Here is a 24217-nt window from a genome sequence, read left to right as displayed (position 1 = left end):
GTTTCAGGGGCGTGTGGTTAAAAACGCTACCGTTTCCGGAAAAAACGCAGGAGTGGCCGGAGAAACGGAGGAGTGTCTGGGCGAACGCTGGGTGTGTTTATGACGTCAAACCAGGAACGACAAGCACTGAACTGATCGCAGATGCCGAGTAAGTCTGAAGCTACTCTGAAACTGCTAAGTAGTTTGTAATCGCAATATTGCGAATACATCGGTCGCAATTTTAAGAAGCTAAGATTCACTCCCAGTAGGCGGCGGCTTAGCGTGTGTAACTCTGCTAAAATCGCCTTGCGAGCGATCAACTCGGAATGAGGGCCATCATTTCCTAGAAATCCTGCGTTTGCCCCTGATGGTGTGTAACCGTCACATGTATTTTGGGGAGTAACCTGCGCCCTAACCTGGGAATGCCTCACTGAGTACTCTGCACCTGCTGATATATTATATTCTGCAGCACAAAGCTGATTTATGGGCATAAGCGCAATAGAATCAGAATCAGCTTTATTGGCCAGGTGTACTCACGTACACTAGGAATTCTTTGTGGTACAATGCATCGCCAAGCAGCAACATGAAGGGTGAGTACATAGCATAAGAAGGGGGAAGAACATAGCATACATTACACACATCACACGTATGAGTTGATACTGCACATTGCAACTGTACAATAGACTCAACATATTAGACATATTATACATGTAAGACTAAACACAAAGGCTGCTTGGCAGAGCAGCACCGAGGCAGCCATCCACGGCGCCAACTAGAACTCAAACAATGCACATAATACAGAAGATTTAAGTATTACATCAAAAGATAAACCACACAGACAATAAAGACAGAAAGCATAATGCAGGGTTGGTGTGAGCATTTTTGGTAATAACCTCCAGGGGTTGTGTATTCCACCCTCACAAGGTACCAGGTGTGGCAGCCAACTTAGGCGCACTGCGTAGGATTACCCAGGGTGGAATAGTCCACCCCTAGAAGAGAACACAAAACGGGGAGATTGCAGAGTCCTTAGGTTCAGAGTAGGGTTCCAATAAAACCATCAGGTCCATGTATTTTTCATCCCATCCACAAGTTTACCAGATAAGGCAGCCATGTTGGGCGCACTAGGAAGGTTACACAGTGGGAGATGAGCCATACAAGGGCCAAATGCATTTATGGGAAAACTGACACGTGTGTAGGAGTATGCTATACCCTGCATGGAAAGATCCAAATGAAGCACACCCTGCCCATGGAGGAACCATCCGAGGCAGCCATGTGAGGCGCACTGTGTAGGTTACTGCTGGCAGGGTGTGCAACCAATGGAGGTACACATTACAGGTATAGCGCACAGTGGGGGGAAAGTACCCTGTAAGAAGAAAGAAGAGAAAGACACATTTGCAGGAAAACATTAATTTGTGAAAATGATAAATGTCCTGGTCTCAAGAGAGCAGTGCGGGTGGGTGTGAGAGTGTGGGGAGCAGTGCAGGTGGGTGTGAGAGTGTGGGGAGCACACTAATGTCCAATGGAACTGACCCAGCAAAATCTGGTCCTGATGCGCACGCCCCTCAGTTCCCTGCTCAGCTTGAGGGGTAGTCTTGGGGGCAGTCATGATGTTCTTGGACAGAGAAGTAGTAGGCATTGGTCCTGGTGTTCTCAAGGCAGAGGTGAGGAGAGGCCACATGATGGTCCTGAGTTGCAGTGTTTGGGGAAATTGTTTTATTCGAGATTTTAGCGTAGTCCAAATCCAGTTCAAACTCCGGTTCTAACTCCATTCTTAAAACACATTCTTAACAAATGCATTCTTCACAATTGCAAGTAGGCCAAGTCCTGACTGCAGGCCTTGATAATATTGCTCTTAAATGCTCCAACTATATCAGCTCGCAAAGGGGGAGGTAAGCAATCAGAAGTTCAGCTAATTAACAGAGGTTATTTTGCATTGAAGAAGGGTCACAGACATTTGCAGACAAACTTCCTTGGGGTGTGAAAAGTGTAGCCAGAGAGAGATGAGAGACTCAGATATACAAGCATGAAGATGGTGTTTTTACCTCCATAATTATTATAAATGCCATTTTTGCAGCCTGTATATGCCAGAACTGCATGGTGTGTAAGTATCTCTTCTCGTGGTCGGGAGGATAACGATAGTCTCTGTACCTGCAAAATGTAACATTCATTATATTCTCCAGCGGCATGCTGATGTTATTGAAATCATTGATGTCAAACACGGACAGACTGCTGCTGATATAACCCGAATCGCCGCTTTCCGAGTAGGCATAATAGTACACCAGGCGGGGGATCATGTCGGAAGTAAAGGCGACAATAAAAGCATTCGTCACCACGGACAGAATGGCCACTGCGTTCAGGATCTCCTGCCACACCCCGATGCTGTGGGCTTTGGCCACAAACGGGCGCCTGAACTGCGTGGTCAGTTTCCAGGAGTCAACGCGGATTTCCAGGATGTTGTTGAGCAGAGCGAGAAGCGGCGCCAGTGGGAAAGACGCCACGAACAACGTGATGAACCCAAACTGAATTACCATTTCAAGGTGTTCATAGAAGAGGCCCAGAGGACCAAACACCTGCAGCTCGTAGTCCTGCTCCCAGCGGCTGTATAAATTCTCTGGGCTGTGAGTGGTTTTCCGTCTCCTCCACCAGTTCATCATCCACGGAACAAGGGCCTCTTGAATATTCCCCCAGATCTGCTTTCCAGCCATGACGATAGTGAGCTGAGTGGTGAGTTCTATCAGACAGCCGTCCGGATCGCACTCCTCATTGCGCCAGCGGCTGAACATATAGGTGTATTCTCCGGGGAAACCCACAAACTTGCCCTTGAAGAACGCCACGTAGAAACAAGACGAATAGTAGTTGACGAACTGGAAGAGGAACATTTTCATGGTGAGGCGGTTCTCGTACTCCAGGTGCGTCCTCGGGATTTCCATGTCGGTAATCCAGATCGCCACGCGTTCATACAGGAAGTTCAGGATCATGATCATGATAAAGTTCAGACAGGACGCGGTCACTGAGGTGGCCAGCTGTGGGGTCAGCAATCCGCTGATGGGTTCCAGCGTGTCGTTGTTCTCCATGACGCTGGCGAACGCAGCATAGACGGCCAGCCGATACACTATAACCGCGATCATGCTGGCTATGATCAGGGTGATCCAGAAGAGCACCATGGTTCCAGAGAAGCAAAACCGTGCTACCTTGCTAGTTACGGGCAGGTAAGGCTCCAGCTCCTGAGTGACTGGATTTTTTTTCTTCTGAGTACATTTGGCTTCATATTCCGGTCTTAGCTGAAGTTGTTGCTGTTCTTCAAAATCCACCAAGTCCCATTCGTACTCCAGCCTGGCCTGTCTCCGCTTCCAAAACTCCAGGAACAAAGTTACCCATATTCCCATGAATATTGCAAAGAAAAGCGTTGCCACATTATCAAACAAATGAGAATACTGCGAGGGTTCACAGGTGGAGTTTAGCCTCCAGAACTAACATCTCTGATCGCATAAAGGACACATGATAATCTGACCGCCAATGTCCTTATCACAGATTTCTTTACTGCTGTTGCTGTCATCCATGGTTACCAAGCCATAAAGCAAGCATAAAAATCCCACAACCGCAGCATAAAATAACATTTCCATGTAGAAACCCAGCCAGGCAAAATAGATTCCGATCTTCTCTCCGTAATATTTCCTAATGAGGTCCAGAGGCTGCTCTTTGTAAAACTTGCCAAACCTAGCCCAATGACTGTACAAGGTGTAGCGCTCATTGTCGCACTTCTCCTCCGGAGACTTCTTCCAGTACTGACAATCATGGAGTGGAAAGGTGGCGTTGTAAGTCCCGTTGCTCAGTAGCCTCTTCAGTCCAAACTTTCTCTTATCTTCTGATGTTCCCTACGGGCAGCGGGAGAGGATGTAATACACTATCCTGTTCCTGGTGGCTGGGGAGAAGTACGTGTTCTCATCATGGATGAGGAACAGCTCCTGTCGCTGCTTGCCGAATGGGGCGGTGAAATAGTCCGGCTCCGGGTTCATGACTTTGTCCGGCAGTCTGAAGAGCTTAAACACGTAATTCACAGGGTTGCCAGCTTTGTCGTCCAGGTCATTCTCCTTAATGGGCACCTTAATGTTCAGCACCTCCGCGTAGGTGGAGAGGACCTCCCAGGGTGCGTGGATTTTAACAAAATAGATTTTTCCATTTTCAGATTCCTTCTTGTCTTCAGTCTCTATCTCCAGTCCTAGGCAATACTAGGCAAATGATGTCCCAAATGATGCCCCAAACTCACCCAGTTGCTGCCAGCAGATGTAACTTACCCCCCTCACACACACAGATGCCGTCCCTGTCCCCACTGATCCCTATTACTAACACATAGCACATATATGTCTGACTTTCATCACTGTTAGTTACCTGTGTCTATAGGAACATAAGGGTCTTCTGTCCCCTGGACACCGGCATAGTCAGCGGACCCAGCCTGGAGGGACGACAGCTAGGGGAAAAGAGACACTGTCACCGTGTGCCCACTCCTTCCACGACGGGGAAAGTTGGCACACCGGGGTGGCCGCGACGTTCACCAGTTAGGTGAATGTCATCACTGGCCCGCGGGCCTCAGCCACCCAAACGTCACCTACTCGGCACTTGCGCACCTAGGTGAAAGCGAGCCCGCTAAGCCTAGCCGGGTTTCGCCAACCGACGCTCAATGCGAACCAAGACACACACACACAGAGTATACTCACACTGGAACTCTTGTCAGCTTGCCTGCCGTGAGTCGCTGTTCCTAGAAAGAGAATGACAGCAGCCTCCCTACAAACTAATAAACGGCAAACAACGGAACTGAGCCAATTTACTTTAAATTCTAAACAGTACAACCTGGTTAGCTACTTTATCTAACTCCAGCAAACAGTACAAGCAAATACAGGGTGACAGAATGACAATAGCACGAAATGTGAATTACCTCTCTAGTCTGGTCTGGTGAAGATTCAGCTGCTTCGCGCCTGGAGGATAAGTGCTGGTGCAACCCAATCCCCTATGGGGGGGCGCCGCACACTCTAGAGTCACAGAAATGACCGTGGGAGGCGGACAGTCTCTCCACAGTTCCTCTAGACCCCAAAGTGGTGACGGTGTGCCAACCCCGGACTAGAGCTCCCTACTGTAGAGATCACAACCCAATCCTATCCTTACCGTGGCCAAATGTCAATATTACCCCTCGGGCCTAATGCCCGCCTCCCTAGGGCCGCAGGCCTAGCGCCTGCCCTTCAGGTGAGAGGTAGCCTTGGCCTAATGCCAAGGCTACTTGTACCAGTTGTGGCCTCCTTACTCCTAACTGTGCCACAGGTCTAGTGCCTGACTGCAGCCTCAGGCCTAGTGCCTGCCTGTCAAGTGGGGTGTAGACTTGGCCTAATACCAAGTCTACGTATGCTGGTTGTGGAAGCCTTCCTCCTAACTGCCACAGGCCTAGCACCTGACTGTAGCCTCAGGCCTAGTGCCTGCCTGCCAAATGGAGGTGGGGTGTAGACTTGGCCTAATACCAAGTCTACTTATGTTGGTTGTGAACTCCCTCCTTACTGCGTCACAGGCCTAGTGCCTGCCTACTGGGGGTGAAATTAGTAATCCCGGCCTAATGCCAGGATTACTTAATTGTGCGGGGCCCCTCTTTTCCTACCTGCTGCTCGGATCTATTGCCCGTCTGTGGCCACAGGCCTACTGCCTGACACCCTGGTGGTCTACGGGGAGTCCACGCTTGGCACGAGGCTGCTTACCCTGGCCGTAGGGAAAGGCTGCAGTGGGGAGCTTCGTCAGCTCTTTTGCTACCCACACACTGCAGCACTCTCCGCCGGACCTCCGCGCTGGATCCCGGGCTCCACCTCCTCTTCTTTCCGCTGCCACTTCTTCTCCTTCTCCGGCCACCTCTTCTTCCCGCCGCCGCTTCTTCCGTCATTGCCAGGCCTTCTTCCGCCGTCTTCTTCTCTTCTGGAGCTCTTCACCACTCCGTCTCCGGCGCCCAACTGACTGCTCCCGCTCCGCAGCGTCTGTTATATGAAGCTGGGAGGGGGCGGAGCTATGATGCGACGAACCCTGATTGGCTTGTCGCGGCCCGTTCTTATTGGCTGACCGGGCGCGAGCCGCGATTGGCTCACGCCCGGTGCCAAATTCAAATGGCCGCGACGCGATTGGAGGGGCTTGAATCCCAGCGGATGCAAGCCCCTCCGTGACGGAAGCGAGCCGCGATGCCACTTCCCGCCGCGTACCGCCGCTGCCTGCCCGTGAAAAAGGAAGTAAGAGACCTCCCTCGTTCCCCCAGCCTGGTGCCCGCTCACACCTACACCTGCTATAGGCACAGGTGAGTAGGCCTGTGTAAGTCACACATGTCACCCCAGTACTATTCTCACACAGTATATTTAGTATAACACTCAGTATGTAACTAGCGCTATATAGGGTGTTATATAGACAGTATAGTTGTATGTCATGCTTGTAGAGGTCTGTATGTTGTGTATTATGTACTGTGCGCCCTTATAAATGCTAAGGTATACTTGTGTCTATGGCTCTATTTGGCCAAATAATATCGTTTATTTGTACTTAGTAACAACTCTTACAATAAGGAAGATGGCGCTTACCTTCAGTTGCCACAATAGGTGCTCCCTGACCAGCCGTAATAATGAGAAATATCCACAAAAATGTCTGTAAGCACGAGAACATCTCTGCATGTCTTTCTCCGCCAAAAACTACCTATCAAAATGCTAACACTCTAACAGTCTGTGACACAGGCTTACCTACCCTCCCGCATTCAGCGGGAGGCTCCCGATTTTTAGTTGAGCCTCCCGCTTCCCCGCATACCTTGACAGTCCTCCCGGTTTTTACAGGTCCGAGGCTGAAAATATGGACTGCGCATGCGCAAGTCCGGAGAGGTCGGGGGGCGGGGCCAGCACGGGAGACTGCCTGGCTGGCCACAGCATGGTTGTGTGTACTGTGTAGCAGAGGCACACTGCAGCAAGGCTCTGCTTCTGCTTTCCTGTGGCTGGCCCCTCCCACCACACTCGGGGCTGTAGCATGGATCAGCCCAGCAGCAGCTTCCTCCTCCTGGCTCCTGCTCCTCGCCTCTCACTGGAGTGTCTGCACTAGGATGTCTCCCCTCACTGTCCCAGGGTCAGCTCCCAGCCTTTACTGGATGGGGCAACATACCCAGGTGGATGCTGGAGGTAACGTGGGGGAATGGAGGCTGTGTGTTATATAATGTGTGTATAATATGATGTAATCTAGTACTGAGTGCAATATGGGGGTGGGAGGGTTGTGTATAATGCAGTATAATGTGGTGCTGGGTCTATATGGGGGGGGCTGTGTAGTGTACTGTATGCTGGGTATAATGTAATATGGGTGAGGGGATCTGTGTAATATGGGGAGGGGGGCTATGTACTGTATGCTGTGTTTACTGTAATGTGGTACTGGGTGTAATTATGGGGGGCTGTGTATAATGTAATGTGTACTGAGCAGGGTGGTTCTATAGATACCAGTGCTGCAAGTATGGCGGTATGGCGTACCGGTAAGAAATTCCTAACCGGTACACTCTGGGGCAACGTGTATCTGACACTGCTGGGGCAACGTGTATCTGGCACTGCTGGGGGCAACGTGTATTATCTGACACTGCTGGGGCAACGTGTATCTGACACTGCTGGGGTAACGTGTATCTGGCACTGCTGGGGGCAACGTGTATCTGACACTGCTGGGGGCAACGTGTATCTGGCACTGCTGGGGCAACGTGTATCTGACACTGCTGGGGCAACGTGTATCTGGCACTGCTGGGGGCAACGTGTATCTGACACTGCTGGGGGCAACGTGTATCTGGCACTGCTGGGGCAACGTGTATCTGGCACTGCTGGGGGCAACGTGTATTATCTGACACTGCTGGGGGCAACGTGTATTATCTGACATTGCTGGGGGCAATGTGTATTATCTGACACTGCTGGGGGCAACGTGTATTATCTGACATTGCTGGGGGCAACGTGTATTATCTGACACTGCTGGGGGCAACGTGTATTATCCGACACTGCTGGGGCAACGTGTATTATCTGGCACTTCAGGGGCAACGTGTATCCGACACTGCTGGGGCAACGTGTATCTGGCACTGCTGGGGCAACGTGTATCTGACACTGCTGGGGCAACGTGTATCTGACACTGGCAACGTGTATTATCTGACACTGCTGGGGGCAACGTGTATTATCTGACACTGCTGGGGGCAACGTGTATTATCTGACACTGCTGAGGGCAACGTGTATTATCTGACACTGCTGGGGACAACGTGTATTATCTGACACTGCTGGGGGCAACGTGTATTATCTGACACTGCTTGGGGCAATGTGTATTATCTGACACTGCTGGGGACAACGTGTACTATCTGACACTGCTGGGGACAACGTGTACTATCTGACACTGCTGGGGACAACGTGTATTATCTGACACTGCTTTGGGCAACGTGTATCTGGCACTGCTGGGTGCAACGTGTATCTGGGACTGCTGGGGCAACGTGTATCTGACACTGCTGGGGGCAACGTGTATCTGACACTGCTGGGGGCAACGTGTATCTGGCACTGCTGGGTGCAACGTGTATCTGGCACTGCTGGGTGCCACGTGTATCTGACACTGCTGGGGCAACGTGTATCTGGCACTGCTGGGGCAACGTGTATTTGACACTGCTGGGGCAACGTGTATCTGGAACTGCTGGGGGCAACGTGTATCTGACACTGCTGGGGCAACGTGTATCTGGAACTGCTGGGGGCAACGTGTATCTGACACTGCTGGGGGCAACGTGTATCTGACACTGCTGGGGGCAACATGTATCTGGCACTGCTGGGGGCAACGTGTATCTGGCACTGCTGGGGCAACGTGTATCTGACACTGCTGGGGCAACGTGTATCTGGAACTGCTGGGTGCAACGTGTATCTGGCACTGCTGGGGCAACGTGTATCTGGAACTGCTGGGGGCAACGTGTATCTGACACTGCTGGGGGCAACGTGTATCTGGCACTGCTGGGGGCAACGTGTATCTGGCACTGCTGGGGGCAACGTGTATCTGACACTGCTGGGGCAACGTGTATCTGGCACTGCTGGGGGCAACGTGTATTATCTGACACTGCTGGGGGCAACGTGTATTATCTGACACTGCTGGGGGCAACGTGTATCTGACACTGCTGGGGGCAACATGTATTATCTGACACTGCTGGGGGCAACATGTATTATCTGACACTGCTGGGGCAACGTGTATCTGGCACTGCTGGGGCAACGTGTATCTGGCACTGCTGGGGCAACGTGTATCTGACACTGCTGGGGCAACGTGTATCTGACACTGGCAACGTGTAGTATCTGACACTGCTGGGGGCAACGTGTATTATCTGACACTGCTGGGGGCAACGTGTATTATCTGACACTGCTGGGGGCAACGTGTATTATCTGACACAGCTGGGGGCAACGTGTATTATCTGACACTGCTGGGGGCAACGTGTATCTGACACTGCTGGGGGCAACGTGTATCTGACACTGCTGGGGACAACGTGTATTTTCTGACACTGCTGGGGGCAACGTGTATCTGGCACTGCTGGGGGCAACGTGTATCTGACACTGCTGGGGGCAACGTGTATCTGGCACTGCTGGGGCAACGTGTATCTGGCACTGCTGGGGGCAACGTGTATTATCTGACACTGCTGGGGGCAACGTGTATTATCTGACATTGCTGGGGGCAACGTGTATTATCTGACACTGCTGGGGGCAACGTGTATTATCTGACATTGCTGGGGGCAACGTGTATTATCTGACACTGCTGGGGGCAACGTGTATTATCCGACACTGCTGGGGCAACGTGTATTATCTGGCACTTCAGGGGCAACGTGTATCCGACACTGCTGGGGCAACGTGTATTATCTGACACTGCTGGGGACAACGTGTACTATCTGACACTGCTGGGGACAACGTGTACTATCTGACACTGCTGGGGACAACGTGTATTATCTGACACTGCTTTGGGCAACGTGTATCTGGCACTGCTGGGTGCAACGTGTATCTGGGACTGCTGGGGCAACGTGTATCTGACACTGCTGGGGGCAACGTGTATCTGACACTGCTGGGGGCAACGTGTATCTGGCACTGCTGGGTGCAACGTGTATCTGGCACTGCTGGGTGCCACGTGTATCTGACACTGCTGGGGCAACGTGTATCTGGCACTGCTGGGGCAACGTGTATTTGACACTGCTGGGGCAACGTGTATCTGGAACTGCTGGGGGCAACGTGTATCTGACACTGCTGGGGCAACGTGTATCTGGCACTGCTGGGGCAACGTGTATTTGACACTGCTGGGGCAACGTGTATCTGGAACTGCTGGGGGCAACGTGTATCTGACACTGCTGGGGGCAACGTGTATCTGACACTGCTGGGGGCAACATGTATCTGGCACTGCTGGGGGCAACGTGTATCTGGCACTGCTGGGGCAACGTGTATCTGACACTGCTGGGGCAACGTGTATCTGGAACTGCTGGGTGCAACGTGTATCTGGCACTGCTGGGGCAACGTGTATCTGGAACTGCTGGGGGCAACGTGTATCTGACACTGCTGGGGGCAACGTGTATCTGGCACTGCTGGGGGCAACGTGTATCTGGCACTGCTGGGGGCAACGTGTATCTGACACTGCTGGGGCAACGTGTATCTGGCACTGCTGGGGGCAACGTGTATTATCTGACACTGCTGGGGGCAACGTGTATTATCTGACACTGCTGGGGGCAACGTGTATCTGACACTGCTGGGGGCAACATGTATTATCTGACACTGCTGGGGGCAACATATATTATCTGACACTGCTGGGGCAACGTGTATCTGGCACTGCTGGGGCAACGTGTATCTGGCACTGCTGGGGCAACGTGTATCTGACACTGCTGGGGCAACGTGTATCTGACACTGGCAACGTGTATTATCTGACACTGCTGGGGGCAACGTGTATTATCTGACACTGCTGGGGGCAACGTGTATTATCTGACACTGCTGGGGGCAACGTGTATTATCTGACACAGCTGGGGGCAACGTGTATTATCTGACACTGCTGGGGGCAACGTGTATCTGACACTGCTGGGGGCAACGTGTATCTGACACTGCTGGGGACAACGTGTATTTTCTGACACTGCTGGGGGCAACGTGTATCTGGCACTGCTGGGGGCAACGTGTATCTGGCACTGCTGGGGGCAACGTGTATCTGGCACTGCTGGGGCAACGTGTATCTGACACTGCTGGGGCAACGTGTATCTGGCACTGCTATGGCAACGTGTATCTGACACTGCTGGGGCAACGTGTATCTGACACTGGTAACGTGTATTATCTGACACTGCTGGGGGCAACGTGTATTATCTGACACTGCTGGGGGCAACGTGTATTATCTGACACTGCTGGGGACAACGTGTATTATCTGACACTGCTGGGGACAACGTGTATTATCTGACACTGCTGGGGACAACGTGTATTATCTGACACTGCTTGGGGCAACGTGTATTATCTGACACTGCTGGGGACAACGTGTGTTATCTGACACTGCTGGGGGCAACGTGTATTATCTGACACTGCTGGGGGCAACGTGTATCTGACACTGCTGGGGGCAACGTGTATCTGACACTGCTGGGGGCAACGTGTATTATCTGACACTGCTGGGGGCAACGTGTATCTGGCACTGCTGGGGGCAACGTGTATCTGGCACTGCTTGGGGCAACGTGTATCTGGCACTGCTGGGGGCAACGTGTATCTGGCACTGCTGGGGCAACGTGTATCTGACACTGCTGGGGCAACGTGTATCTGGCACTGCTGGGGCATCGTGTATCTGACACTGCTGGGGCAACGTGTATCTGGAACTGCTGGGGCAACGTGTATCTGGCACTGCTGGGGCAACGTGTATCTGACACTGCTGGGGCAACGTGTATCTGACACTGGCAACGTGTATTATCTGACACTGCTGGGGGCAACGTGTATTATCTGACACTGCTGGGGACAACGTGTATTATCTGACACTGCTGGGGGCAACGTGTATCTGGCACTGCTTGGGGCAACGTGTATCTGGCACTGCTGGGGGCAACGTGTATCTGGCACTGCTGGGGGCAACGTGTATCTGGCACTGCTGGGGCAACGTGTATCTGACACTGCTGGGGCAACGTGTATCTGGCACTGCTGGGGCATCGTGTATCTGACACTGCTGGGGCAACGTGTATCTGACACTGGCAACGTGTATTATCTGACACTGCTGGGGGCAACGTGTATTATCTGACACTGCTGGGGGCAACGTGTATTATCTGACACTGCTGGGGACAACGTGTATTATCTGACACTGCTGGGGACAACGTGTATTATCTGACACTGCTGGGGACAACGTGTATTATCTGACACTGCTTGGGGCAACGTGTATTATCTGACACTGCTGGGGACAACGTGTACTATCTGACACTGCTGGGGACAACGTGTATTATCTGACACTGCTGGGGACAACGTGTATTATCTGACACTGCTGGGTGCAACGTGTATCTGGCACTGCTGGGGCAACGTGTATCTGAAACTGCTGGGGGCATATATGGCACTGCTGGGGGCATTTGTGTATCTGGCACCGTGGGGCATTTTTGTATCTGGCACCGTGGGACATTTGTGTATCTGGCACCGTGGGGGCATATCAGGCACTGTAGGAGCATATGTGTATCTGGCACTATTGGGGTCATATGTGTATCTGGCCCCCCCTATATGTATATCATGCCCCCATTTCCATTGGCCACGCCCCATGCGGCATTTGGCCACACCCATTTTTGGGGGGCATGCACGCCTTCGGCGCACACACAGTACCACTGACACTTTTTTCTACTTGCAGCACTGATAGCTACTCTGGGTACGCACCAGAGTAGGGCACTCTGACCTGGTCCCAGTTAGCCGCATGCAGAAATAAGCTCTGGTGGGGGAAGTGGCAGTCTGTGTCTCAGCTGCCTGCACTGCGCCATTGTGTTTGTGGGTGAGCCGCGGCTCCTTTGCTTAGCCGGCTGCTGTTCCACACTGGCATTGGACTGCGACAGGTGGTTTGTGAGGAGTCCCTGACCTGAGGACTCTGCTGAGCCTGCATGTATATGTTAGCAGTGGCAGCAATGGGCAGCACCCCTCGAGTAAGCGGGCCAGGCTCCCAGTACCATCAAGTGTCCTCACTCCTAAAAGTCATGTATACTAATGTGTAAGGGGCACTATTACTGTGGGCATAATGTGTACGGAGCACTACTAATGTGGGCGTAATGTGTACGGAGCACTACTGATGTGGGCGTAATGTGTAAGGAGCACTACTGATGTGGGCGTAATGTGTAAGGAGCACTACTGATGTGGGCGTAATGTGTATGGAGCACTACAACTGGGTTTTTTTGTGAGATCACACCCCCTTTATTTTTTCAGGCAAGCACCTTTGGCGTACACAAGAGTACTCCAGGGGTGCCAAAGTATTTATTATTGTATATGTGGGTGTAATATATATCAATCCCGCACCAGTGTATATAGATTTTCTATTTCTCCGTCTCTTCTCACGAATGTACACAGTATATAGTGTACCTATATTACTCTTTTTTTTTTTTTTTTTTTTGCTGCTTATAGTGCTATAGTTTTCACCTGCCATTGTAGGACACACCCCTGAGTGGCAATAACTACGCCCATAGGCAGAGCTAGACACACCCCTCAACGGCACATTCTGCTGCCACCTGAAATCTCCCTGAAACTAGTTTTCAAAAGTTGGCAAGTATGCTGTGACATCACCCTGGCCTCAGCTGCATTGTGATGCGGCTGTGATGTCATAATGACAGGAAGGGGCTGGGGCCTTATTAGGCATTTCACAGTGCAGTGTATAGAGGCACATTATATAACACGGTAGCATAATGTATTACAGTACAGCACAGGAACACAGGGCAGCCTATGATATCACAGTATAGCACAGCAATGCAGGACTGGTTGTGTTTGATAGTGTAGGAGCTTCCGCAGTTTAGTATATATATATATATTGATTCACGTTTTTCGCATTTATTAAGATATTTACTGTTAATCACAAAATGAGTTGATATGTCCTTAAGAAAAATGTGCAGAGCTGGTCAGAATATTGTATTTGCTGAATAATCTTGTTTTAAGGCATGACTTGTACAAGACAAATGCAACATTAAATGTATTGGAAATGTATCTAGGACGGACAAAGCAACACCAGATATATCCAAGGCTAATTGAGAAGAATAAAGAAAGAAATCTTTTGAGTTTATGTCCGAAAGACTGATAAACGAAACAATAACCATTTTCAAGGCTGTCCTAGTTGCCACTTCTAACATTTTATGACAATCGATGTATTTTCAAGACATACATGGTGTATTCTGATTGGCTAAATATATTGGCAAGCATAAACCCTTTGTGTTCAAGCTATAAATAATAAAGCCATGACGGCCCCCAAGCAGGTCACTTATGATTTGCTTCGGTTACACATGAATTTGTGTCATCTTACCATTCATTGACCTCCAACCGGTTGCTAAGGGGAACAGCATTCTGACTGATGACTGAAGAGAGTTCATAATCAGACCTGAATAGGTTAACATACCCTATCATTTTGGGGATCTCGTCCCGGGATATTCCAGCATCTCCTCCACTGGCAATAAATCCTCTGATCTTTCAGGAACCGCTGATAACAAAAAAAAACCGGTAAGTGAGATTTATTGTGTAGATTTCTACCTGCTCACTTGAAATCAGCGCTTCTTGTGTAAATCAAGGGGAAGTCCAGTCGGGAAGGTCGGAGAATATTTTAAAGAGCCCAGCGTCAGTCAGAAGAAATTTTTTTAAGGTACCATACATGTATGTTATATTGTTGAATATGTTATATTGTTGAATTATGTTATATTGTTGAATTGTGGGTAAATAATGTCAGATAAATTGTCACAAGTGCACAGGGGGAATTAATCAAGTATGCAGAAAACTTTAAATTGTGCAAGTACTAATGCATGTTTATTAAGAAAATAGAGCCGTTTTATAAAGGTGGCGCATGGCCAAGATATGTTCTAATGCTGATAACCAGTTTGAATTGATAAATAACCAAAGAGGTATATGCAAATCTTGTACCTGTGTTGTTGTGTTAAGAAAATACAAAGGGTCTGTAGCACCAAGATTGCTGTCAGATACAAGCACTGAAGTCTCATTTGGTTATGTGGAAAATGATGATGAATTTTATTGTACAATAGGTTGTCATTTGAAAAGAGAATTGTTGGAACATTACATTAAGAATGATTGATTTAACATCATAACCTATTGGCCTAGGAACCACATAATCCCAGGTTTAAGACCCATTTGCCCATACAGCCTCAAACAGCTGCCGCACACACAGACAACAGACGTAGCAGTGAGAGGGCATCCAGAAGACAGAAAAACCAGATATAAAAGATGGTCAAGAATCTGTCAGATATAATACTTATTGTTACCCTTTGCTTTGGGATCCTTGCACTGTTGCATGTACTCTGTTGATATGCTTTTGGAAAGGTGGGGGGAGTTGGCTGTCTGCGAAACACTGAAACCAGAGCCAGCAACTAGATTCTCCTACATACACTGATAGGTATTTCTCACATCCAAGCAGTCCCCAGTGTTAGCTGTTACTTTACAAGCCATATAGGCAGGGGGGTAGACCCTTGGAGTAACTTAACAATAATATTAGGGACGCATCTCAGTGATCCAGAAGAAATAATCTATTATGCAGGTCTCACTTGGGGAGCAGTACTAACAGATCTTCCACAAAAGCAGGGAGGAAGGGGCAACACTACAACCCCAGTCATTTGTCCACAGACGGATTGAAGAAGCTCTTTAGGAAAATTTTCAAAAGAGCAGGCTTCCCGTCAGAGGGGACACTTGACCTAGAGACAACCCCAGTCATTTGTCCACAGACGGATTGAAGAAGCTCTTTAGGTAGAGATTCTTTAAAAGGAGATTTTAAGTCCCTCAAAAGGAGTTATTAAAATACCACATCAGGAGGGGTTCCGCGCACGTTCACCCAGGCATGGGAGCGCGGTCTGTAAAGATGTCAGGGCCCGACAAACCCGTGGATATTGTTAATAACAGGGAGGGTAATAAATCTCTGAAAGGAATCAAAAGAGCAGGCTTCCCGTCAGAAGGGACACTTGACCTAGAGAAATGGGAAAAATTTGCCTCCTGTAACAAGAGTTGGATAATTAAGCATAATAGTAGAGATCAAGCATCCATCTGGATCACTGAAGCACAAGAAAGAGAAAATGAAACAATAAGAAAAGCCAAAGAAAAGAATGCCATACCAAAGGTAACAGTTCACGTTGTCCAGGAACAAAGCAAGTGGAAAATCAGAAACCCAACGCAAGGGGCCACAGGAAGGAACTCAAAAGAAGGAACCAAGCAAGATGAAAGAAAGTGTTATTTCTGCAAGAAAAAAGGACATTTCAAGAAGAATTGCAGAAAATACAAGAAATGGTGTGAAAACCAGCAAGAAAAACCTAAAGCATAACTGAGACCTAGTCCAGCAACAGCACCTCCACACTATACCCCACCCCTATACCCAGACATGCATGCACACCCAGGTACCCCTAGTATGAACAGAATTGAATCATCTGCAAGCTCACTAACAGTGAAATTGAAAAGAGAAGAACAGGAAAATAGAACAACGTTTGAAAGTGGAAAGATGTACATGACAAGACTTAAGAGATGGTGTCATGCACAGACACTCAGGGCACCAGCAGCCCCAGACTTGAAACAGGAAAAGACTGAGTCCATCAGAACTTACTATGATAAAGTCACTATACGACACACAAGATGATAGAATATGAAGGTGTGCAACTCCTGTGTCGACAACAGTGTACTCAGTCACCACTGGCAGTTCGATAAAAGTGACTTTACCCACAGGAGACCCAAGGGTTTCAAGAGCTGTTTTTATGCACAACCAGATTCCTCTACGTTTACTTACAGATCAAGCCATTGCAACGACTGGATTGGGAGGTTAAGCCCTACCCTTGCAAGAAAGCAAAGATGTAACCTGAAATACAAGCTGCTATACAAGACTATCTCTCACAGGAAAAGTAAGACAAAGAGGAACAACAACTCCCAGCATAAATATCATTATGTTAAACACCAGCCTGGGTGGACTTGGACTAAGAAAATGACATGCCAGCAGCAGTGAGAAAGAAATGCAAGTGAAGAAAGGACAAAGTATGAAGAATAATGAATGAATCATAAAGAGAGGTGATTGGAAAAAGAAAAGTTGAGAAACAATATGAAGGTTGCATGAAAGTTTGGAGACTAAAGGAAGTCTGCTTTAAGAAGGACAAAGAAAGACATCTGACAAGTGGTCAGTACTACCTGGCAAGATTACAGAGATAATGCCATGATTTAAAGCAACAGAAGCTCCGGGGTTTAAAGCAAATAATAAGGAACAAGACAGAAAAAGTTCCAGAAAACAAATGAATGATGCTTCTTCTGCCAATATGAAGTACAAGCTTCTTCAGGTACTCCCCAGTGAACATAATGTCTCCAGAAGAAACAGACAGTCACCTTGCCCACTGGAGAAATACGTTTGTGCCTAATGAATGCTGGAGCCGGCACACGCAGAAGACAGCAGAGGGAGATACCACAAGAACTGGTGATATCAGAAATTCTTAAAGGGACAGGAGATGAGAGAAATGCAGTCACCAATACCAGCCCAATTCTTGACCTTGGAGTACATGTCCAGTGACTTTGCTGAAGCACAATGTACTAAAGCTTATCCAAGGAGAATACAGTACACACCAGCAGAAGTTTAACTTTCCAGCAACTTATCAAAGGAAAGAACAAAAAGCCATTTAGAAGCAAGTTAAAACAGAAGTTCAGTATTGGCTCATTCCCGCAGTACCAGTTGTAGAAGAAAGGAAGCAATACTACTGGACCAGGATAGCTTTGTGGAGGGGCTATATCACCAAGTGATTTATCCACAAAACACACAGCTAAATACAGGATGTGAATGAACTGTTGATTGCCACCACCACCAAAAGAAGTACCAAGAAGGGGCAGTGTCCTTAGTGAAGTTTCTGGAAGACCAAGACTGCAGAGCCTCAGAAGGAGAAATTGCAGCTAGTCAAGCAAGAGTTAATCTTCCTAGGACACTCAAGGTACCAGACATCTAACAAAAGTGAAAAGGAAAAGATTCAGACTGCAAGCTAAGATGCCAACTAGTGTCAAGCAAGTCAGATGATCATTCCTGGGCCTAGTAGGACACTACAGAACACGGATACCTCTAGCACCAGTCTACATGCAAGCATTGTATGACAACACTGAAAGGGAGGAGGGTCCGCATCCTACATACAGCAACAGATGAATTAGGCTATTGAACAGTTGGAAACAGCAGTTGCCTCATCTCAAGCCCTAGAACTACCTGACTATTAAAGAAGGAGGCCATACATAGAAGTCCTTATGCAAAATCATGGACTGAGGTGAAGACCAGTGGCCTACAACTTAAGCAAGCTTGACAGCGGTAATCAAAGAGCACCTACCGGCATCAGAGCAGTGATAGCAGCAACAGCCCTAGAAGAGTATAAGAGCACAGACACAGTGATGAATCAGAAGTCCTAGAAGAGGACAAGAGCACAGGCATAGTGCTGAATCATGAACTTATCATCCAGGGTCCACATGCAGGTACAGAGAAGCTTCAACAAGCAAGAACCAAACACCTGTCAGTGGCAAGGCTGACCATGTATGAAGTAGCACTGCCAAAATGCGACAAGTAACCATCAGAAGATGTATTACCCTCAACGCAGCAACCCTTTTCCAACATTAATCAATAAAGGTGTTGAAATTCAAGATTCAAAAGGAGGGAAAATTAGATTATCTACTGATGAATGGGAAAGCCAGAAGTTTCTAATATTCACTCACGAAGGTAAACAATATGGTGGGACACAATTACCCCAAGGGGGAGCCACTAGTCCATCAGATTTCTCAGAGGCAATGGCATTAATCCTGCAGAAATGGAGACCACACTTTACAGACACCCAGTTAGTTCAATATGTCGATGATCTGCTTATTGCTGCACAGACAGAAGAGAAGTGCAAAAAAGGAAACAGTATCACTACTCATCTTTTTGGCAGAAGAAGATTGCAGTGTCAAAAGACAAGCTTCAGCTAGTACAGAAAAAAAGTTGTCTTCTTAGGACACTGCATATCTCAAGGAACAAGGCATCTTACTGATAAAAGAACAAAGGCAATAACTCAAGCAAAAACCCCAAGAACATTAAAAAGGAGGCGTCAGCAGAAAACAGGGACACCATTGAAGAAGCAGTAAGACAACTAAAGCAAACCATAATAACAGCCCCAGCATTGGGATTGCCTGATTACACTGTGTATACAAGTACCTCACGCTGTAACAGAAATATTAAGTCAAGAAAATAGCAAGCATCTTTCTGCAGCCAGACTTACCAAATATGAAGTGATTGCCTAGCCTCATGGAATTAGAGACTTTACCTCTTCCTAAATGTCCAAGATACACCACTGGACAATCCAGACATGAACCTGTTCGTCGATGGATCAAGATATTATGATAATGGATCCCCAAAGACAGGATATGCAGTAACAACTGAAACTGAAGTCATAGACTCTGGAGCATTGCTACCAAGTATGTCAGCACAAGAAGCAGAACTCATAGCAATGACCAAAGCCTGCATACATGCTGAAAACATGACAGCTAACATCTAGTCCCAGGATTACGCTGTTATATGGAAAAAGTAGGGACTTCAAAAGTGCAAACGGAAAACCCATCAAACATGCCAGTTTGATTATGGAACTCTTCAGAGCATTGGAACTACCTAAAAGAATTGGAATAATCAAGGTACAAGCACATACTAAGAGCCAAACCATGGAAGCTAAAGGAAATGCATTTGCAGATGCAGAAGCCAAGAGAATTGCCTTACAATCAAAAGAACTTGAGCAAGTCTTAGTAGCTCAAGACGTGAAGCAAATGCCTAGTGAACAGGAGCTGATCAAAATTCAACAACAAGCATCACAAGGAGAAAAGGAGAAATGGAGACGATTGGGGGCAGAAGAAGATGAACATGGACTTTGGAAGTCAAGAGAATTGAAGTACTGTCTACCAGCAGCTCTATTTCCACCTATGTTACAAGTAGCTCATGGACAAGTACACCATTCAAAGGAAGCCACGGTGAATAGAGTACAAGAGCATTGGATAGCTCCAGGCCTCAATAAAGCTGCAATAAACTTTGTAGCAGGATGCTGGATTTGTGGAATCAGCAATCCAGGACAAAGAACCAAGACACCTCTAGGAACTATACCCAAAGCCTCTTACCCATTTGAAAGACTACAAATTGACTATATACAGTGGCGACGAAGCAGTCCATATGAATATGTACTAGTAGCAACGGACATGTTTAGTCACTGGGCCGAAGCCTGGCCAGTAAGCAAAGCCACAGCAAAAACCACTGCAAAGAAACTGATAGCAGAAGTAGTATGTAGATTTGGGATACCTGAGGTTATAGAATCAGATAGAGGTACACATTTCACAGGAGAAGTCATGCAGCATATAATGAAAGATTTGGGGGTACAACAGGCCTTCCATGTGCCTTACCAGCCCCAGGCGAGTGGGAGGGGGGACATCTGAACTTTGACCTTAAGCTAAAACTACAGAAAATGACAGAAACCAAAAGAACTTGTCCAGAATGCCTACCTATAGTCTTGTTTAATATTAGGACCACACCCATGAAACCTAGTAAACTGACTCCATATGAAATATTGTTTGGGTCAGCTCTAAGAACAGGTTGTTATTATCCACAACAATTACAACATAATTAAAATGATTTTTACAGGTTATGTACAGGAGGTCTGTAAAACATTGACTAACCTCCATTGCCGAGTGTTTTCTTCCATTCCAGACCCAAAAGGATCAGCTACGCATAAGCTAAATCCAGGATATTGGGTCTATTTAAAGAGACATGTGAGAAAGACCTTTGAAGTTGACAGTGACTCTCCAGCCAGGTTGTTAGGGGTAATCCCCAAGGTTTGGACTATAAGTCCAGGGGACTGGTTTACTGAAAGAGAATAGTTCAGGCCTAGATAGTGTAGGTAGATATTAGGGAGAAAAAGTGGAATCAAAAAGAGGGGAAATGATAGTGTAGGAGCTTCCGCAGTTTAGTATATATATATATATTGATTCACGTTTTTCGCATTTATTAAGATATTTACTGTTAATCACAAAATGAGTTGATATGTCCTTAAGAAAAATGTGCAGAGCTGGTCAGAATATTGTATTTGCTGAATAATCTTGTTTTAAGGCATGACTTGTACAAGACAAATGCAACATTAAATGTATTGGAAATGTATCTAGGACGGACATAGCAACACCAGATATATCCAAGGCTAATTGAGAACAATAAAGAAAGAAATCTTTTGAGTTTATGTCCGAAAGACTGATAAACGAAACAATAACCATTTTCAAGGCTGTCCTAGTTGCCACTTCTAACATTGTATGACAATCGATGTATTTTCAAGACATACATGGTGTATTCTGATTGGCTAAATATATTGGCAAGCATAAACCCTTTGTGTTCAAGCTATAAATAATAAAGCCATGACGGCCCCCAAGCAGGTCACTTATGATTTGCTTCGGTTACACATGAATGTGTGTCATCTTACCATTCATTGACCTCCAACCGGTTGCTAAGGGGAACAGCATTCTGACTGATGACTGAAGAGAGTTCATAATCAGACCTGAATAGGTTAACATACCCTATCATGTTCTACTTTCCACTATATATCCTGCTAAGTGCAAACAAGAGTTCTGATAAAAGGGACAGGTCTGCAAGTTATTGTCACTCTATTGGCTGTGCTAATATAGCATATTACTGTCTATTAGTGTGTCAGTAAAATCATATTCTCATACGCTGACAGCAGAGTGCCTGTATTAACCCTTTCTATTATACTGGTAATAACTAATACTCCTGTTGTCTACTGTAGGTAAATAAACTGTAACATTGAATGTTATTCAGGTTTATTAGCAAACCAAAAAAGCCCACTAATGGGCAAAATCATGTTGCACTGTGGGTAGGGCAGATGTAACATGTCCGGAGAGAGTTAGAATTGGGTGGGTTATATTGTTTCTGTGCAGGGTAAATACTGGCTGCTTTATTTTTACACTGCAATGTAGATTTCCGTTTGAACACACCCCACCCAAATCCAACTCTCTCTGCACATGTTACACCTGCGCCACCTGCAGTGCACATGGTTTTGCCCATTAGTGGGCTTTTTCGGTTTGCTAACAACTTTGAATAGGGCCCTTTATCTGTAAATGATATCACTGAGTTACCAGATGTAAATGCAGAAGGCCAGCATTACCGCCAATGAGAAGAAACAGAAACATGTAGCGGCAATCAGCAATCCTGCAAGAAAGAAACAGGTTCTGTGAATAAGTGTCATGTCATTTACAGCCGTGTTACACATGGATCAATTCCTTGGCCCTCATTCCGAGTTGTTCGCTCGGTATTTTTTATCGCATCGCAGTGAAAATCCGCTTAGTACGCATGCGCAATGTTCGCACTGCGACTGCGCCAAGTAACTTTACTATGAAGAAAGTATTTTTACTCACGGCTTTTTCATCGCTCCGGCGATCGTAATGTGATTGACAGGAAATGGGTGTTACTGGGCGGAAACACGGCGTTTCAGGGGCGTGTGGCTGAAAACGCTACCGTTTCCGGAAAAAACGCAGGAGTGGCCGGGGAAACGGTGGGAGTGCCTGGCCGAACGCTGGGTGTGTTTGTGACGTCAACCAGGAACGACAAGCACTGAACTGATCGCACAGGCAGAGTAAGTCTGGAGCTACTCTGAAACTGCTAAGTAGTTAGTAATCGCAATATTGCGAATACATCGGTCGCAATTTTAAGAAGCTAAGATTCACTCCCAGTAGGCGGCGGCTTAGCGTGTGTAACTCTGCTAAATTCGCCTTGCGACCGATCAACTCGGAATGAGGGCCCTTATATGAAACAATTCTGAAAACAGCTTTGTTGTCACTAGTAAGTGCAGAATATGCTGAAGCTCAGCGTATATCATTTCCTAGAAATCCTGCGTTTGCCCCTGATGGTGTGTAACCGTCACATGTATTTTGGGGAGTAACCTGCGCCCTAACCTGGGAATGCCTCACCGAGTACTCTGCACCTGCTGATATATTATATTCTGCAGCACAAAGCTGATTTATGGGCATAAGCGCAATAGAATCAGAATCAGCTTTATTGGCCAGGTGTACTCACGTACACTAGGAATTCTTTGTGGTACAATGCATCGCCAAGCAGCAACATGAAGGGGGAGTACATAGCATAAGAAGGGGGAAGAACATAGCATACATTACACACATCACACGTATGAGTTGATACTGCACATTGCAACTGTACAATAGACTCAACATATTAGACATATTATACATGTAAGACTAAACACAAAGGCTGCTTGGCAGAGCAGCACCGAGGCAGCCATCCGTGGCGCCAACTAGAACTCAAACAATGCACATAATACAGAAGATTTAAGTATTACATCAAAAGATAAACCACACAGACAATAAATACAGAAAGCATAATGCAGGGTTGGTGTGAGCATTTTTGGTAATAACCTCCAGGGGTTGTGTATTCCACCCTCACAAGGTACCAGGTGTGGCAGCCAACTTAGGCGCACTGCGTAGGATTACCCAGGGTGGAATAGTCCACCCCTAGAAGAGAACACAAAACGGGGAGATTGCAGAGTCCTTAGGTTCAGAGTAGGGTTCCAATAAAACCATCAGGTCCATGTATTTTTCATCCCATCCACAAGTTTACCAGATAAGGCAGCCATGTTGGGCGCACTAGGAAGGTTACACAGTGGGAGATGAGCCATACAAGGGCCAAATGCATTTATGGGAAAACTGACACGTGTGTAGGAGTATGCTATACCCTGCATGGAAAGATCCAAATGAAGCACACCCTGCCCATGGAGGAACCATCCGAGGCAGCCATGTGAGGCGCACTGTGTAGGTTACTGCTGGCAGGGTGTGCAACCAATGGAGGTACACATTACAGGAATAGCACACAGTGGGGGGAAAGTACCCTGTAAGAAGAAAGAAGAGAAAGACACATTTGCAGGAAAACATTAATTTGTGAAAATGATAAATGTCCTGGTCTCAAGAGAGCAGTGCGGGTGGGTGTGAGAGTGTGGGGAGCAGTGCAAGTGGGTGTGAGAGTGTGGGGAGCA

The 24217-nt window shown here is 47.5% G+C and overlaps 1 pseudogene; it reads right to left on the bottom strand.

Moving 5' to 3' along the window:
- Positions 1-1898: 1898 nt before the first annotated feature.
- Positions 1899-6662, bottom strand: LOC134949765 (anoctamin-5-like; annotated as a pseudogene).
- Positions 6663-24217: the final 17555 nt, after the last annotated feature.

This window comes from Pseudophryne corroboree, chromosome 8 (assembly GCF_028390025.1).
Source record: "Pseudophryne corroboree isolate aPseCor3 chromosome 8, aPseCor3.hap2, whole genome shotgun sequence".
NCBI classification, from domain to species: Eukaryota; Metazoa; Chordata; class Amphibia; order Anura; family Myobatrachidae; genus Pseudophryne; species Pseudophryne corroboree.
Note: the sequence above shows the minus strand (reverse complement) of the source record. Positions and strands in the feature narration are given on the sequence as shown.